The sequence below is a fragment of the Mesoplodon densirostris genome, chromosome 1, assembly GCF_025265405.1.
Source record: "Mesoplodon densirostris isolate mMesDen1 chromosome 1, mMesDen1 primary haplotype, whole genome shotgun sequence".
NCBI lineage: Eukaryota > Metazoa > Chordata > Mammalia > Artiodactyla > Ziphiidae > Mesoplodon > Mesoplodon densirostris.
This window is the reverse complement of record NC_082661.1, coordinates 12,604,188-12,621,795: the sequence shown is the minus strand read 5'-3', so window position 1 is coordinate 12,621,795 and position 17,608 is coordinate 12,604,188. Positions and strand designations below refer to the sequence as shown.

The window sequence follows — 17,608 nt, the reverse complement described above, 5'->3', positions numbered from 1 at the left end:
CTCATACCAAGTCCCCTTTACTCAGTTATGTCACCTCACCAACCCCCAATTTGGGGCCCCTGTCATTTTCCATAGTATATTTGCCTTGAAAACTTTAAGTTATATAATAAAAACAAGTCCTCTTTTTTTTTGAAAAAAAAAAGCAGTTTTGCAGGCATAGGGTTCACTTAAAACATAATTTCAGCAGGCACAAATATTGTTCATTTAATGCTGAGAACTGGCGAGAACTCTGTATGAATACTTAGCAGTCGGAATGTGTTGGAGTGAAGGCCATGGCAGGCATTATCTGGAGTGTCCAGTATACTGAATGGAAGGGCTTCCTTCAAGGAAACAAAAAGTAACACACAAAGCTCAGTGACAGCAGCAGTGTTCAAGGGGAAGACCCTTAACCTTCGGGGATACTGAAGGAGGTGGGGAGCTGGGGAAGGCAGGTGGAGGGGGAGAGACCCTCCCATCGGCTTCTCCGACTCCCCATGGGAACATTCCACGACAAAGGAAGTGGAAACAAGTGAGCTGGGAAATACCCAAGCTGAAGCTCCAAGGATGCTGTTTACAAGTTCTTACAGGAAAGACTATTATGGGCGAGCTCTTAATGGGTTGTCTGTCTGTCAAGGGAAGAGAGGCTGGGGTGGGGGAGGGCTGGAGTTAAGATGGAAATGGCTCAAGCACTGAATCTTACATTTCCTGTCTTTCCAGGCCAGGAGGGGAGCCTGCTGAGCCGGGGAGGAAGGTAGGGAGGGGTGTGTGTGTGTGTGTGTGTGTGTGTGTGTGTGTGTGTGTGTGTGTGTGTGTGTGTGTGTGTGTGTGTGTGTGTGTGTGTGTGTGTGTGTGTGTGTGTGTGTGTGTGTGTGTGTGTGTGTGTGTGTGTGTGTGTGTGTGTGTGTGTGTGTGTGTGTGTGTGTGTGTGTGTGTGTGTGTGTGTGTGTGTGTGTGTGTCTTTTTCATGTCCTGAGTATTCTCTGGGTGCAGAGAGGGCTTTCTGGCCTGCAGAGGAGAGGATACCCCTTATAGTGGATGGAGGCTGCCCAGATGACAGGATGGAAGATCAGATGTTATTGCTTTCCTGGGTGGAGGGTGCAGTGGAAGGAGGGGTGCCTAGCCCTGAAGGTCACAGTGAAAATTTGGACTAGCTCACCCTGGGGAGGTGGCACGATTTCCTCTGAAGTTTTAAAATAAAGGGCAGAGGTTCAATTCCATCTGGAATGATAGGTGTGGCCATGCCTAGCGGCTGGGATGGACACAGTGATCTTCCCAGCCCTCTTTGTTCTGGGACCAGACACCTCACTCCTCACCGCCTGAGAAAATTCGGGGACTACAAAGGTTTAGTCTCAGCACATTAGAATTACTGCTAGAAAATAAAGATCCTTAAAGCTGGATCCTTTGGCTTCTTGGGCAGCAAATAGAGACACACCTCCCTTCTGTTAGACACTCAAGCTCCAGTGTCACAGAGCAGAGTGAAGAGAATCTTCTTCTTTATTTAAAAGTGGACTGCATGGCTGTTGACTATTTCAGGGCCCGACATTAAATAACCGAATGCAGTTTGCTGTCTGGAAGTGGTTCGCCACATTCTCCTGGGCCCCGTCAAGAAGTGGTGACCCCCGCAAAGAAGGGTGATAATGTGGCCAGTGTTAGGATTCAGTGTCCCCTTTCATTCTTAAAAGGGTCCCTGTTTGGACAATAAGTTACATAGTCACTTTACTGTGAGAGAGCAGAAGACACTCAGTAGAAAACTTTGTTTTGGGAGGCGGTGTGGAAACCAAGCCATTTGAAAAACATGATTTTCCACTTAAAAATATATATAGGGCTTCCCTGATGGCGCAGTGGTTTAGAATCTGCCTGCCAGTGCAGGGGATATGGGTTCGAGCCCTGGTCCAGGCAGATCCCACATGCCGTGGAGCAACTCAGCCCATGCGCCACAACTACTGAGCCTGTGCTCTAGAGCCTGTGACCCACAGCTACTGAGCCCATGTGCCTAGAGCCCATGCTCCGCAACAAGAGAAGCCACCCAATGAGAAGCCTGTGAACTGCAACGAAGAGTAGCCCCGCTTGCCGCAACTAGAGAGAGCCCGTGCCTAGAAACAAAGACCCAATGCAGCACCCCCCCACCAAAAAATATATATGTATATTTCTTTTTTGTAATCTAAATGACGTCTGCAACCTTCAGAGCCTGACTTCTTGCTCGAAAGAGAGGAAGGAAGTTTTGTTATTGAGAAAGCTCACTGACTAAAACCAAACAGAAAAAGAAAGAAAGAAACAAACAAAAAACAAAAAACCCCAAGGAGAATAAAGTAAAAGAACCCAGAGCTTCCTCATCAGAGGCCCGGACCATGCAGGGGCTGCGGGGGCTGAAAGGGGGCTTGTAGCAGCCTTCTGTCCACGTGGGCAGACCCCTCGGAAGCAGGGTTTTGAAAGGAAAGAGGATGCAGAGGTTCATGACTTGATGCTGCCCAGCTGGAACATCCAGGATGCAGATGCCCAGGCCACAGGGCCCTGAGGTCAGAGGGAGCAGGCTGGTGCCAGACTCTCAGTCCTTTGCTGGGGCCACTGGTCCATCTGTGACCACGGTTGATTGCAAGAGTGTGGGTTAGGGGTTGAAAAACATCTGGGCTCTAGTCGCTTCTGTTAAAAGATAAACTGAGGGATATTAAAATTTTTAAGCGTTTATTGGAGCAAAAATCAGTTCCCATCGGGCAGTGCCAAACCAAAAGCAGTTAGGAGTGTTCCACTGACTGGGGGCTGGGGGGACTTATATAGAGAAACTGCAAAAGCAAAGAAAGGAAATTATTCAGTTGACTGAAGCTTAAAGCCCAGTTGGTTCTTTGTGATTGGTTGTCCTTAGCCTTTTAATTTCGTAACCTCGAGGCACTTACAGGCTTAGGTTTTGGTTAGTTTATGTAGGCTGCCTCAGCCTAACCACCTCCTTCTTTAATTAATGCAACACCAAAAAAGACAAAAAGGACTTCCCTGGCGGTCCAGTGGTTAGGACTCTGCACTTCGACTGCAGGGGGCACAGGTTCGATCCCTGGTCAGGGAAATAAGATCCTGCATGACGCGCAGCGCGGCTAAAAAATAATAATAATAATTAATGCAGCACTTCCTAGGTGGGGTGACCCATAGCAAGTCGTTCTCTTGGTTTCCTCACCTATAAACTAAGGATAGTACCACCACCTATTTCCTGGGCTTCTGTGAGAACAAATGGAGGAGGGCAAAGCTGGACTGGGCCATGCCAACGTGAGGGGTTGGCCTGTGGTCCGTTTGTGGTCACAAGGAGGGCTCTTTCCTGTGGGCAAAAGGGAGTAGTAACCCTCGAGCAACTTTGCGTTAGGGACACGTGACAGATGGCCTACAGTGCACTCTCTTCCCAGCCCTGTCAGCAGCTGACAGGTCCAGTGAGTCTTCGCCAAAATGTAGCTTTTCCTAACACGGGTCTTTCTTCAAATTCTGTCCTACACTGCTGACCACAAACTTCTCTGGGAATGTCTTTTGCCAGAATGAAGCTGGCGTAACTGTAGAAAGAGGCAGTGTTATATACATATGATTGTGAAAAATGGTGTAGTGACTGGCACTTAGGATATATTCATTCATTCATTTAATTTATCCACCAACAAACAGGCACTGAGCCCTGCTCTGGTCCCAGGCACTGGGGCGACTGGGGTAGCCTGGCAGACATGGTCTCTGCCTTGATCTGGAACTTGCCTCCTTGAGGGAAAAGCTTGCAAATAACACAAGTAACTCACACTCTGTTAAAGAAAAAAATAAAGACTAAGAGACCAAAGATTGAGCACTAAGTGGGAAAGTTTAACTGCTTAGTGGGGAATCCGACAGTGTGGAGTCTTGGATGTGGGGGACGAGGTCTAGGCAGGGGAAGGGTTGCTGTTGGGCTTTCATAGCTAAACACCCACAGGCCGTAACTCATTGACACTAGGAAGATAGTCTCGCTAGCATTGGTGCCCAGGCAATACCTGGGCTTGTTGCTTAGGTGAGCACCTGGCTGATTGGAGGTGGTCTCCTGCATGACAAGGGCTGCCCATGGCATCATGGTACTCTGCCGGTTGTGTCTTGTGCCGTGTGCAAGATTTGCCGAGTCTGGATTATGGCACCCAGTGGGGTCTGTGTTGTAGCAGTAGGCTGGGTAGCCAGGTCAGGTTTGTCCCATCTAATGGGTTATATTCCCATTAAAGGTGAAAATTATTAAGATAATGCAGAAACATGGAAAATAATCTGTGAACTCTTAACTGCAAGGAGTAGAACATGAAAAGATCACAACTGCAGTACTCAGAAATCCTTGGGTAGCAAGTGACAGAAATGCAAATCTAGCTAGCTTAAACAAAAATGAGAATTTGTGGCCTCCTGTGTCTGGGAATCTAGGGTATTGTTGGATTTCTGGGTCCAGGATTCAAACAATGTCCCTGGGGTTCTTTCTGTCCCTCGCAGCTCGGCTGGTCTCTCCTCCACTTAATTCTTGGCTGCTCAGGGGGCCCCATAGCAGCCCTCTTATCAACCCCCGTGCAAAGAGAGCATCTTTTCGGAAAACCAGCCGGAAAGTCCTGGAAAATACACTTTTTGGTAGCACGATATCTCTTGCTTGCCTGATGCCTGGACTGGAGGGAAGGAATGATGGCAGGGGGTCAGGTTGAATGGCTGTTGGAGGAGGGGAGGAAGGAGGGCCACAGAGTGAAAACCATGACTGTCCACCCAACTGTGTAAGAATAGGCACCTCCTGCTGGTGCCAGAGACTCCTCAGTAACTTATAGTCCTGGGTGGTAGGAGCTTGGGTTTTAAAGTTGTTTCCAGTCACAAAAATCACAGTGTTTAAAGAGAATAGTCTGACTCAGAATTGTCCTTCCTGTTACATTATGATTGGGGCCAAAATAGACATTTGCGTTTAAGCCTTGATCCTGTATCCCAGGGTTTAGCACACCTTTTCTGAAAAGGGCAGATAGTAAATAGTTTAGGCTTGTGGCCTGGGTGGCCTCTGTGGTACTACTGAACTTGACCATGGTAGCTTGAAAGCAGCCATAGCCTATACCTAAACAAATGGACGTGGGCCAGATTTGGCCCACAGGCATTATCTTGCTGACTCCTGATATAGATGTCTGAAAATCTTGTATTCAAATAGGTCATAAAACACTGCTCTGAAGTAAACTGTATGTTTGCAGACCACATATCTGATAAAGGATTAATATCCCCCCACAATAAGGGACTCCTAGAACTCAATAGCAAAAAACCAAATAACCCAATTAAAAAAAAGGCAAAGGACTTGAATAGACATTTCTCCAAAGAAGACCTACAAATGGCTGACAAGTATATGAAAAGATACTCAACATCTCTAATCATCAGGGGAGTGCAAATCAGCCACAGTGAGATAATACTTCACACCCGTTAGGATGGCCGTTATCAAAAAACAAAAAATGAAAAGTGTTGGCAAGGATGTGGAGAAACTGGAACGCCTGTGCCCTGTTGATGGGAATGTAAAACGGTGCAGCTGCTGTGGGAAACAGTATGGAGGGTCCTCAAAAAGTTAAAAATAGAACTACCATATGATAGCAATTCCACTTCTGGGTATTTATCAAAAAGAATTGAAATCAGGATCTCAAAGAGATGTTTGCACACCATGTTCATTGCAGCATTATTCACGATAGCGAACAGATGGAAACAACCTAAATGTCCTTTGACAGATGAATGGATTAAGAAAATGTGGTGCGTGCGCGTGCATGCGCGCACACACACACGCACACACACACAATGGTATATTATTCAGCCTTAAAAAAGAAGGAAATCCTGCCACATGCGACAGACAACGTGGATGAATCTTGAGAACGTTATGCTAAGTGAAATAAGCTCTTCACAGAAGGACAAACACTGTATAATTCCACTTATATGAGGAAGCTGAAATAGTCAAACTGATAGAAGCAGAAAGTAGAATGGAGGGAGGAGGGCAATGCAGAGTTGCTGTTTAATAGGTATAGAGTTTCAGTTATGCAAGAAAAATAATTCTAGAGATCTGCTGTACACATCGTGCCTGTAGTTAACAATACTGTATCGCACACTTAGAAGTGTAAGAGGGTAGGGACTTCCCTACTGGTCCAGTGGCTAAGACTCTGCGCTCCCTATGCAGGGGGCCCAGATTCGATCCCTGGTCAGGGAACTAGATCCCACATGTGGCAACTAAGAGTTCACATGCCGCAACTAAATATCCCGCACATGACAGCAAAGATCCTGTGTGCCGCGGCTAAGACCTGGCATAGCCAAATTAAAAAAAAAAAAATAGTGCCACAGTGAAGGTTGGGGTGAATGTGTCTTTAAAAAAAAAGTGTAAGAGGGTAAACATCATAAAAAAAAACAATTATATATCTAAAGTAGATTGTATAACAGTTTATTTTCTGTTCCTAATGTGGTGGGAGAACATTTGGAAAACATAAAATTGATCCCATCACAAAAGCAAGGAATTAGAATTGCCCCGTTCAAAGGGGCAAGTGATGATCCATCACAGATCAATGAGCTGAAGAAATCAGTCATGGCCACATCGGAAGAGATGACGTCTGAAGGCTGCAAGATGGCTGGCTGGGTTCAAATGCTGGCTAGGATAGCTTTGTCTTGCCAGTTTTAGCAATTCATACAGTTGTGTCACGGATTTGAGACTAGCATGGCATGCCTAGTTGAGGTTTAAAGCTCCCTCCTGGACCCTCCAAGCCAGGTGTTGCTCAGGATTAAAAACATTCATTGTTTGGTCAACAGAAGGCCCTCACAGCTCTGATGAGAATGTCACCTGCGAAGGCCTGGGCTCCTCCCAGGTTTGCATTTTAGCACCATCAGAGTCGGCTTCGGCAGCTGCTGTTTTAATGGGCACAGAGGGACTGGCTGAGGGCCTCATGGGGGTCTGTTCCAGATGAGAAAAGTCTGGAGTCCTGGGGTCAGAGTGGGATCTTGGACCTTCTTACGTTCTGCAGACGTGATTGCATGGCACGCAGAGGCAACCTGGAGTGCAGAGTCCATGTGACCGTCCTGGGGTATCCACTCCACGCCTCCTACCCGGGCCAGTGAAAGGCGGAAACTCTGAGAACATTCCACTTGAATAAGATGCGTTTAATAAGAACAATGGAAAATGGTAAACCTGGCTTGGGGAAAGGGAATGTGCTCTTTCATGTAAAACAAACAAAAAATGTGACTGTGGGAAGCATCCGAAAAATAAGATGACCTGGAGGCTGGATTTAAAAATTGGCACTGGGGGAAATCTCATTTCCCCAGTCGATGACTCCCCCTTTAGCTGTGCTCATGCCAGTGGAGCAAACCAAAATAACTTCATAAATTAAAGTTTATGCAGGGAAGAAAGCTAGGCCTGGACTATCACACACCAGATGAAAACCTTGACGGCTTTGTATACAACCGACATCCTTGGTTTGAAGGTTAATGGTGTCTAGAGAAGGTTAGGTTGTACACATGTGCAATTAAAAAAATCTCTATTGATAGAGAGAGACATAGCTGTGTTTACTTACTATAGTTTATGCCACCTTTGTTGGCTTGTTTGTTTTCCTTTCTGGAAAGAATGTCTTTGTCCTTCAGTAATTAATTATAACCAGCTTTTGTTTAGATTCAAGTACATGGAAACTGCTCAGAGAGCTCAAAGTATGTCAGTAGTAGTGCCTGGTAACTAGGACCTCACATTTTTTTTTCCTTTTATTATACAAGAAATAGAAGGATGCATTTGGGATGTAAAAGGTTCAAATTATAGAGCAGCATACATTCACAGGAGAGCTCAAAACTCCCCTCACCGCCACCAACCTGCCGCCCTCACTGCCCATGAGGTTTCCCGTTCTTTCTAGACCTGTTTCTTTATGCTCACTGTTTATATGTCCACCAATAAGTGTGTATTTATGTATACATAATATACACGATTACTTTTATTTTTAATACACGTATGGGGTCATGATGTCTATACTGACGGACAACTTGCTTTTTTCACTTCACGTGTCCAGATCTGCTGCTGGGCAGTCCATGTGTGCATGACTTTTAATGCTGCAACACGTCTCATAATATGCATGCGTAACTTACCGAACCATTTATATATCCTTCCTTTTGCTGTTAAATGAAGTAATGAAGGCATGACATCACGACTGCCTTCTGGAGCTAGACTGCCTGGCTTTGAAATGAGACTTCACTTGAGGGGTCGGGGGACAGGGGTGTTCGACCCAGGGCAGGGTTGGCAAACTGCAGCCCTCTGGCCAAATCTACCCTCCTCATGCTTTTGTATGGCCCATGAGGGAAGAATGATTTTCTTATTTTCAAATGGTTGAAAAAGAAAATCAAAAGATAAATGTTTCCTGATATATGAAAATTATATGAGATTCAAAATTCAGTGTCCATAAATAAAGTTTTGTTGGAATACAGCCATGCTCATGTGTTTACTGTTGTCTGGGGCTGCTTTCATGATGCAACAGCAGAGTTGAATAGTTGTGACAGCAACCATCTGGTCCACCTAAAATATTTACCATCTGGCCTCTTACTGAAAACATTTGTTGACCCCTGACCTAGGGCAAATTACTAAGCTCTCCATGTCTCCACTTTCTATACCGTAAAGATAATAATAAAACCTACTTTGTTCAAATATAGTTAAAACAAAAAAAAACAAAAAAAAACACAAGACCTACTTTGTAGGGTGAAGTTACTTATCTATATCAAATAAATATCACATGTAGATTATACCACATTATAATGTGTCAAATGTATGTGTATAAATTACATGTGAAACATTTAGAACTCTTTAAATGCTTCATAAAGGTTAGCTACTATTATACCATCGTTATTATCATTATCATAACTCTGTGCACGTGTGCAGGGACATTGCAGACACCGGAAGTGGACTTGATGGTGGAGGGATGTTGGTGAGTGCTACCGAATTGCTTTCCAGAACAGCTCTACCACTTTTTGCTCCCAAGGAGTCCCTGCCGTCCCACATTTCTGACCAGCTGGATAGGGACTCACGGAGTAGATAAAAAAAAACCGAGTCTGTGAAGAGTTGGGTCCTTTTGGGCTCCAAACACACTCTTGAGAGGCAGAATTTCCCCTCTGAGTGCCGTGCCCAGATCTCTGGGTCGACCGTGCCTGGAAAGGTGTCCCCTCCAATCAGCATGAACTCACAGTTGTTGAGTGAGGGCCTCCTCTGTGCTGAGCCCTGGGCCTGTACATTCTCATTTTAAGTTTTCACAGCCACCTCTATTTTCCAGATGAAAACTGAGGGACTCAGAGAAGTTAACTTGCACAAGGTCCACAAAACTTTTGATGCCACTCCCTTACTTGCAGGAAGGGATAAGGAGATGTCAGACTCTCCATCCTCTCCGCTCACTTTCCCAAATCAGCATCTTGATAACTGGGTACAAGCTACGTGGAAAACTGGCAGTGAGCTTCAAAGGGAGTGGCTTAGTCACGGCCGAGTTTATCTCCTCCCGTTCTAAGTAAAGAGAATTTGTCATAGCATACGTTACTATATTTTTCATGCCCCTGTGTCACACTTTGTGCTGCTCAGTCATGCTGGGAATGATGCAGTTCTAATGGATAACCCCGCTTTGGGTAAAATGTCTATTTTTAGGCGTCTCCCGGCGCTCCTGTCAGGGGCCTTTGCAATAGCATTTCTCATGTTCCATCAGCGGTCTGCAAAACATGAAGCAAATTTACCCAGATATTGTTGACCTTGTACATGAGGGAAAGAATGTTTCTGGTTTTGTGTGTGTTTTCACTGATGAACATTTGCATTCTTTCCTTCTTCACTTTTTTTTTTTTTCTCACACTGACATTAAGAAACAACAAAACGCCACTTGCCCCACAATTTAAAACTTGGGATCTTAACCTGTACAGACAGTTGTTCTCTATAAGGAATGTGAAACATTTGACAGAATTTCCTGAAGGAATGAAGAGCCACAATCCCCTGATTAAAACCACGTTTAAACAAAAAGCAGGCCATATCCGAAAGCCCCTGTCAGAGGGCTGTTTATTTAATCAAATGAAAAAGGTAGCACAAGTTGGATGTTTATGGCGTCACCAAGGCCTTTCTGTGATGCTTAAACTTTTTAAGAACATACTGAGAACTTCCTCTTAAAGCTGTCTCTGCTCTGAGTTATTTTTGCAAAGGCTGGCCTTCCTTCCTGCATCCCAGTGACTGATAGTCATGGTAGTAGATGAAAAGCCCAAACTTCCATTCTGACAGGCTGTGAACGTTTATCTGAAGTTGTAATTGTCAGGCTCCTGTGTTATTTTCTTGCTGTCTTATACAGCGATGATGAAAGGGGCCTGGGGAAAAGTAAAAGAGAAAGCCTTCCAGAAGGTATGTGCCTAAAGCAGGGTTTGTCAGCCGTATCAGGATTGACATTTGGGGCCAGATAATCCTTTATTGTGGGGTTGTCCTGTGCACTGGAGGGTTTTTTTTTTTTTTTTAAGTTAAAAAAATATTTATTTATTTATTTTTGGCTGTGTTGGGTCTTCGTTTCTGTGCGAGGGCTTTCTCTAGTTGTGGCAAGCGGGGGCCACTCTTCATCGCGGTACGCGGGCCTCTCACTGTCGCGGAGCACAAGCTCCAGACGCGCAGGCTCAGTAGTTGTGGCTCACGGGCCCAGTTGCTTCGCGGCATGTGGGATCTTCCCAGACCAGGGCTCGAACCCGTGTCCCCTGCATTGGCAGGCAGATTCTCAACCACTGCGCCACCAGGGAAGCCCTGGAGGGTGTTTAACAGCATCTCTAGATGCTAGTAACACCCCTGTAGTTACGACAGCCAAAAATGACTCCAGACACTGCCAGGTGTCCCAGTGTTGAGAGCCACTGGCCTTGATCTTGGTGGTTTTGAACTTGCATCCTGCTCCTTGGCCCTGTGCATCTCCCACTTGCAGCTCTCCCATGAACAGGAACCTGTTTTCTTCATCCTACCCTTACTGCCTTGAGATAGTGCTACATCTGGACAGGTGTGCCAAGCTTGCCCAGGCCCGGGAACCTGGAATAAGGCATTTCGCTTGAAGTGCTGCAGCCAGCACTCTCCCTGGCAGGTCCCTGTCGCTGCTTGTGCTGCAAGGTACGCTGTTGGGCAGGTGTGTCAGTAGTAAGAGCGTCTTGGAGACAGGTGTGTGGAAGGGAAACCATCTGGTCGGTGTGGGGTGGAGCCTGGCAGCCCCAGCTTCTGGTCCTGATTGTGGGGGCAACTGATGGCTCACCACTCTCTGATCCCTGGCAGCCCAGGCCTGTGATAGACAGAGAGCTGCCCTGCTGTTTCCCCTTTTGGAATCTGAGGGCAGAGATGGTGAAACTCCTGGGAGAGGCTCAGCTGGATCCCAGTGAGCGGGAACACAGCCCTTTCCCAGGGCCGAGGGGTGGGAGGTTCTATGAGTGCCTCTGTCTGGGACATATGGCTCCACCGGCCTCCAGAGCACCCAGACACCTGGGTGCAGTGGCTACACTGGGGCTCTGGGGGAAGAGCACTGGTCCAGGAGTCACGTGGCCTGAGTCTGGTTTCCATTCTACCCCGAGTAGCAGTGTGACCTCAGGCAAATAGAGTCCTCCCTCTGTCCTCATGTTTCCCATCAAGCCACCTTCCTGTGTTCCTGTAGAACATTCTTCACTTCTGTTTGCTCCTGACTTACAGGCAAAATTGTGATTGTTAACAGGTGGAATTGTGGCCTTATTGAATTTGCTTTTGGTTGTGAGTTCCTGACTAGTGGGGTTCAGTGAGGGGCTTGGGGGGGCTCATTCTTTGTTTTTTGCCTCATGTTTATGGGGTCTTAGAGGAGAGCCCAATAAATAGCATTTCTCTTTCCTGAAGAAATTGAGAGATGAGACCCTGTTTGCAGGTTTGAACTTTGAAACTTGTCCAGATTTATTTATCGAGTAAGTCATCTTCTTCCCCTGGAGCCAGTAAATCAAGTGTCCCAAAGGCCAGGAGTTTTTAGGGAAGGTGATGGACACTGTAGGGCAAGGGTCATGGTCAGTGTGGACTGTGAAGGCCCTGTGTCCTATGCCCGGTAGGGGATGCTGGCCTGGCTGTCCTTGACCATCTCAGTGCTCCAGGCTGGTTTCACACCCTGGCTGTCCTGACCTGCTGGTGAGGGGGTACTGCTACCATGTCCTTCTGAGCCTGGAGACAGCTCAGTGGTGACAGCCCAGGGACGACTCAGTGGTGTCCACACCACCCAGTGCCCCTCTGAGCTCAGTGGTAGAGCTCAGTAGTGGAGTAGATTACGTTGGCCCTTGGTGGAATTCCCAAGTTCCAAGGAAGAGCGTGGGGGATTGGGGCAACCATGAACTATCTCAGGTTCTGGGTTGCATCAGAAAACCTGCCGCACCAGGTCGCTAATGTCTGCTTCTCTCGGCGTCGTGGTCTCCACAGCCCCCTGGACCCTGCCTTTGGAGGCCTGTGGAAGAGCGGGACAAGCCTGCGCTCTGTGTTCCCCCTTTAACTGGAAGCTTGGAGTCCTCGATGCAGCTGCTCTGTTTTATGTGTCCCATTGACTGAGGCCAAGCTCTGCGTGAGCCTGGTCCCTGATGTGTGATGTGTGGCCTCTCCAAGGCTGGACCAGCATCCCGACTCCGTCCCTGGCACACACCCAGCTTGTTTGGAGGTCATATAGCTCACCATAAAAATGGTGTGAGTGGCCAGCTCTCTCTTCACTGTGGCTCTAGGCAGCCCAACCCAGCTTTAGGGTGGATGCGAGGCCTGAGAGTGAACTTCTTTGTGAATAATGACACAATTCCAGAAAAATGCAGCATCTCCCGGATACAGCTTCTGGAGCTTGGCCTGGGGAGGGGGGCCTGGAGGGTTTTTCGTGTTTGGGCTCTTGGCGGTTCTTTGCCCCAGGGGGGATGTGTGTGTGTGCTTGTGTGCATGCTTTTTCACAGGACACATTATTTTCAGATGCTTGTGTGGACAGTTTTTGGGAGTCCCCTGGGGAAAAGGAAAAAGTACAGAATGCTGTGACACCTGATGGAAAATATTATGCCTTAGTCAATGGAGCTGATGTGTCTCCTCTGACTCTTGCCTTTAGGCTAAACCAAACCTCAGCCAGAAAGGATGAGGCACACACGGAGCCTTCTGGGCTGGTGACCGTCCCTCTGCAATGGCACTGTCTTAATTCTAAGCGCCTTGGAAAAATGCTTTCAGAATCATACAGTGCTTGAGTTTGGGGGAGGTGCTGAAAGGTCATCTTGGCCAAATAACTCTTTTTAAAGGAAGAGGAAACTGAAGGCCAGGGAAGACCTAAGACCCACCCAGTGTTGCACAACTAGAGCTTGAATCCTGTCTCTTGAAACCCAGAAGAAGGTTTTGTCTATCCTGTGCTACTTGAGTCTTCAGACATATATTGTGACAAGTTTTAGACAGGATTGTAATTTCCGCTCTGGTCTCATTTATTCAGTCACTCTGAGCATCACACATGCTCCAGGGACTGCGGACATAGAGGTGAGCAAGGCGGACCTGGTCCTTGTGCTCGGGGGGGTTCCCAGTCTAACGGGGAAAACGGCTGTGAACAAGACACCACGTGTGGGATGCGAGCAGAAGCAGAGCCCCGGCTCCAGGAATCACCTGTCACCCCCCAGACCCCACCCTCCATCCTCCAGGCCCTCTCTGCTCTTTGCAGAAAGGCTCTCAGTATCAGAGAATTTAGGGAACTTACCTATGGTCGGCATGGCCGGGTCGAGGCCTGCGGGTCTGGGGAGGTGACACCAGGCCACAGCACACCCCTCTCCTCCCCACTCCCACCCCCCGACCTGTTCCCTAGCCTTCTGAGCCACTTTCCTTGGACTCTGGCCTAGTGGTTGGGTCTCTGGTAATGAGTGTTTGGCCTTTGAGCATATTTCTTTTCTTTCCTTTTTTAAAAAGATTGAGATATAATTCACATACCACAAAATTCACCATTTAAAGTGTACATTTCAGTGAATTTCAGTGTATTCACAATGTTGTACAACCATCAACACTATCTCATTCCAAAACAGTTTCATCCCAAAAAGAAGCCCTACACCTGTGAGTAGTCACTCGCCATTTGCCCCTGTTGCAGCTCCTGGCAATCTGTGTCCTCTCTTGCTGGACATTTCACATAAATCGATCATACAATATGTGGCCTTTTGTGTTGGGCTTCTTTCACTTCGTCTGACATTTTCAAGGTTCATCCATGTGGTAGCAGGTGTCAGGACTGCATTCCTTTTGGTGGCCGAGTAATATTCCGTTGGGTGGATGTATCACATTTCGTTTATGTATCTGTTGATGCCCCTTTGATTTTAACTCTAATCACAGCCTCCGATGTCTGCTTGTGTTCTCTGGTGAGTGTTTGGAAGTTGTTTCTAATTTGTCTAATGGAAACTTTGGTCAGCATTCTCCCCTTGGTAGGCTGGCTCTACTGGCCTAAGGAGAAGCTAAAGCAGTGATTCTGAATTGGGAAGGGGAATGTCCTCTCCCCCAGCTCCCCAGATCTGACATGACTCCCCCGGGGGCACTGTTACAGGTGGGAGTACGTCATATCTCGAGAGTGTTGGGGCAGAGTGGCTGAGTCCATGGATGAGGGGATGCTGTAGATGGACTGGGCTGCCTGACCGACTGGCCTGCAAATCTTTATTTACATCTCACCTGAGCTGCCGTGACGGGTTATGGCACAACCAGTCCAAGAGCATGTTTGGGGCCCTTGCTTAGAGTATTGTCTTTATTATCTTTTATTTTCCCCATTTATTTCATTAAGATATAAAATTCACCTTTTTTTTTTTTTTTTTTTTTTTTTTGCGGTATGCGGGCCTCTCACTGCTGTGGCCTCCCCCGTCGCGGAGCACAGGCTCCGGACGCGCAGGCTCCGGACGCGCAGGCTCAGCGGCCATGGCTCACGGGCCCAGCCGCTCCGCGGCATATGGGATCCTCCCAGACCGGGGCACGAACCCGTATCCCCTGCATCGGCAGGCGGACTCTCAACCACTTGCGCCACCAGGGAGGCCCTAAAATTCACCTTTTAAAATCGCATGGTTCTGTACATTTTAACAAATACATATAGTCATACAAGTACTACCGCAATCAAGAACATTTTCATCACCCTCTGAAATTCCCCTAGATTCCTTTATAGTCATCTCCTCCCCAGCCCCAGCTTCTGGCAACCTCAGATTTATTTTCTGTCCCTGTCTTGTCGTTACAAGAATATCACAAATGGGGCTTCCTTGGTGGCGCAGTGGTTGGGAGTCTGCCTGCCGATGCAGGGGACACGGGTTCGTACCCCGTTCTGGGAAGATCCCACATGCCGCGGAGCGGCTGGGCCCGTGAGCCATGGCCGCTGAGCCTGCGTGTCCGGAGCCTGTGCTCTGCAACGGGAGAGGCTGCAACGGGAGAGGCCACAACAGTGAGAGGCCCGCGTACCGTAAAAAGAAAAAAATATATATATCACAAATGAAATCACACAGAATGTAGCCTTTTGAGTCAGGCTTCTTTCACTTCGCATAATGTATTTGGATTCACTGTGTTGCCATGTGTATAAGTTCCCTTTTATTTCTGAGTAGTATTCCATTGTTTGTTTATCTGTTCCCCAGCTGAAGGACATTTGGGTTGTTTCCAATTTTTAGTGACTATGAATAAAGCCACTATAAACATTCATGAACAGCTTTTTGTGTGAACATAAGTTTTCATTTCCCTTGGGTAAATATCTAGGAGTGGGATTGCTAGGTCATATGGTAAGTGTATGTTTAACTTTATGAGAAACTTCCAAGCTGTTTCCCAAAGAGCTGTAGCATTTTGCATTCTCACCATTGATGTATGAACGTTCATTGTCTTTTATTACATTCTAGTCTCCAAATTGATCAGAGCCAATATATCCTTGGCTTTTTTCGTTGCAAGGTACAAAGACCTACTCTGTTTACCTTACCTGTTTTAGTTCAGATTCTCCCAGAAGTAGCCTCTGAGGCAGTGATTCGAGTATAAGTGGTTTATTTGGGGGATGGTCCCAGGAAACACCAGCAGGGCAGTGGAGAGGTGAGAGGAAAACAAAGGAAGCCAAAGAAGGGTGTTCCATCGAGCAGTTTACCATTTGGGGCAGCTCATGCTGTATCCCACTAGGAACTCTGAGAACCAGTACAGAACACACACCTGAGGTTTCTCCCACACGAGGGGCGAGACAGCTGGGTTCTGCAAACCATCTCCCATGTCACGGGCTGAAGGCTGCTGCTGGGGTCTTGTTCGTGGCACTTGCAGTTGCCCCGTGTGCAGGGACAGCTGGCTTTGGCAGACAGAGTCACAGGTGAAGGGTATTTGGAAGTCAGGCCAACCTGTGACAGTCAAGGTGCGCTCTCCTCAGATAGTAGACATTTTCTTCCAGCTGCTCCCCATCTCCCTCTCTCAGCATGGCTCTCTCCACCGGTGGCTCTCGCCACTGGTAGCTTCCCTCTCTGCTTTGTAATTCTGCTGTTGTGTCTCTTCTTATGTTCCCACTACAACTCACTGACTCTGTTGAGTTCAGACTCCCCAAAGAGAGAAACTGGTTGGCGAGTTAGTCACTGCCTTTCTACTGGGCAAAGTCCTCAATTTAGATCATCCTATAGACCTTCTGGCCATCCTTCGACTGCCCTTGGGTTAGGGGTAGGTGACCTGGTCTGGGCCACTCAGCTGTGACCAGGAAGGTGAGTCAGAGAGTTTGGAGAAGTGCTGTCCAATAGAACCTTCCGTGATGATGGAAATGTTCTGTATCTGTGCTACCCAATATGGTAGCCACTAGTCACAGAGGGCTGTTGAGCACTGGAAATGTGTCTGGTGCTACTGAGGAATTGAATTTTTAATTTAGCTTAATTTTAATTAATTAATATTCAACTTCAGATAGCGGCTAGTGTACTGGACAGCACAGTTCTAGACCATGGGCCACGAAGTGGCCTTGACCTTTTTCTCTAGCATATAATGTGATATGTGATATAACCTTTTCTAGAGGTCAGTTTTTTAAAAAGCTAATTAATATCTGATCCAAAATCTGTGTGATTCTGATTCTGAATCTTTTAAACTCTTTTTTCCCTCATCTGCTTCAAGAATGGGACGTACCATCATTTTAGGCAATGAAGTTAAAATTGACCCAGTGGTTTTTTGGGGGGTATGATTCTGTTATGAACCTCCTTTGATATATTTACATTTTATCCTCAGAAGTTCTCTTTAATTCTGTAACTCACTCTGACCTTTGTACTACCCCTATTTTGTGTTGTCAGATGTCTGCGTGTGACTTACTGATTTCCCCCTTCACACATGGAGACACTTGGCAGGTGGTTGACCCACCAGGGAGTAGGGCTGAAGTTGTCTCTTGGAACTTGGAAGTACAAGTTGAGTTCCTGATGGCAGCTTAAGTGTGCATTTCTAAATCAGAACCAAATTAGGACAAGTGTTCCGTGAAACACCATTACAGGAAATGTTAATAGGTATATCCAAGAAAAAAGGTTCTATGGTCAAATATTTTGGGAAATATTGCTTACTGTAGCTTTTTCTTGGATATTCTTTTTTTAAAAATTCTTTTCCATTATGGTTTATCATAGGATAATGAATATAGTTCTCTGTGCTATACAGCAGGGCCTTGTTGTTTATCCATTATAACTTACGTCTGCTAACCTCATCCACCCACTCCATCCCTCCCCCAAC

General features: G+C 46.8%; 1 protein-coding gene and 1 non-coding gene across 4 annotated transcripts in view; both read left to right on the top strand.

The window, feature by feature from the left end:
- Positions 1 to 17,608, top strand: part of GRK5 (G protein-coupled receptor kinase 5) — a 218,649-nt gene that overhangs the window by 28,324 nt on the left and 172,717 nt on the right. The window lies entirely within an intron of this gene.
- On the top strand, positions 2,962 to 3,034 carry TRNAR-UCG (transfer RNA arginine (anticodon UCG)). Its single transcript has one exon. It is a non-coding gene; the product is annotated as a tRNA-Arg (tRNA).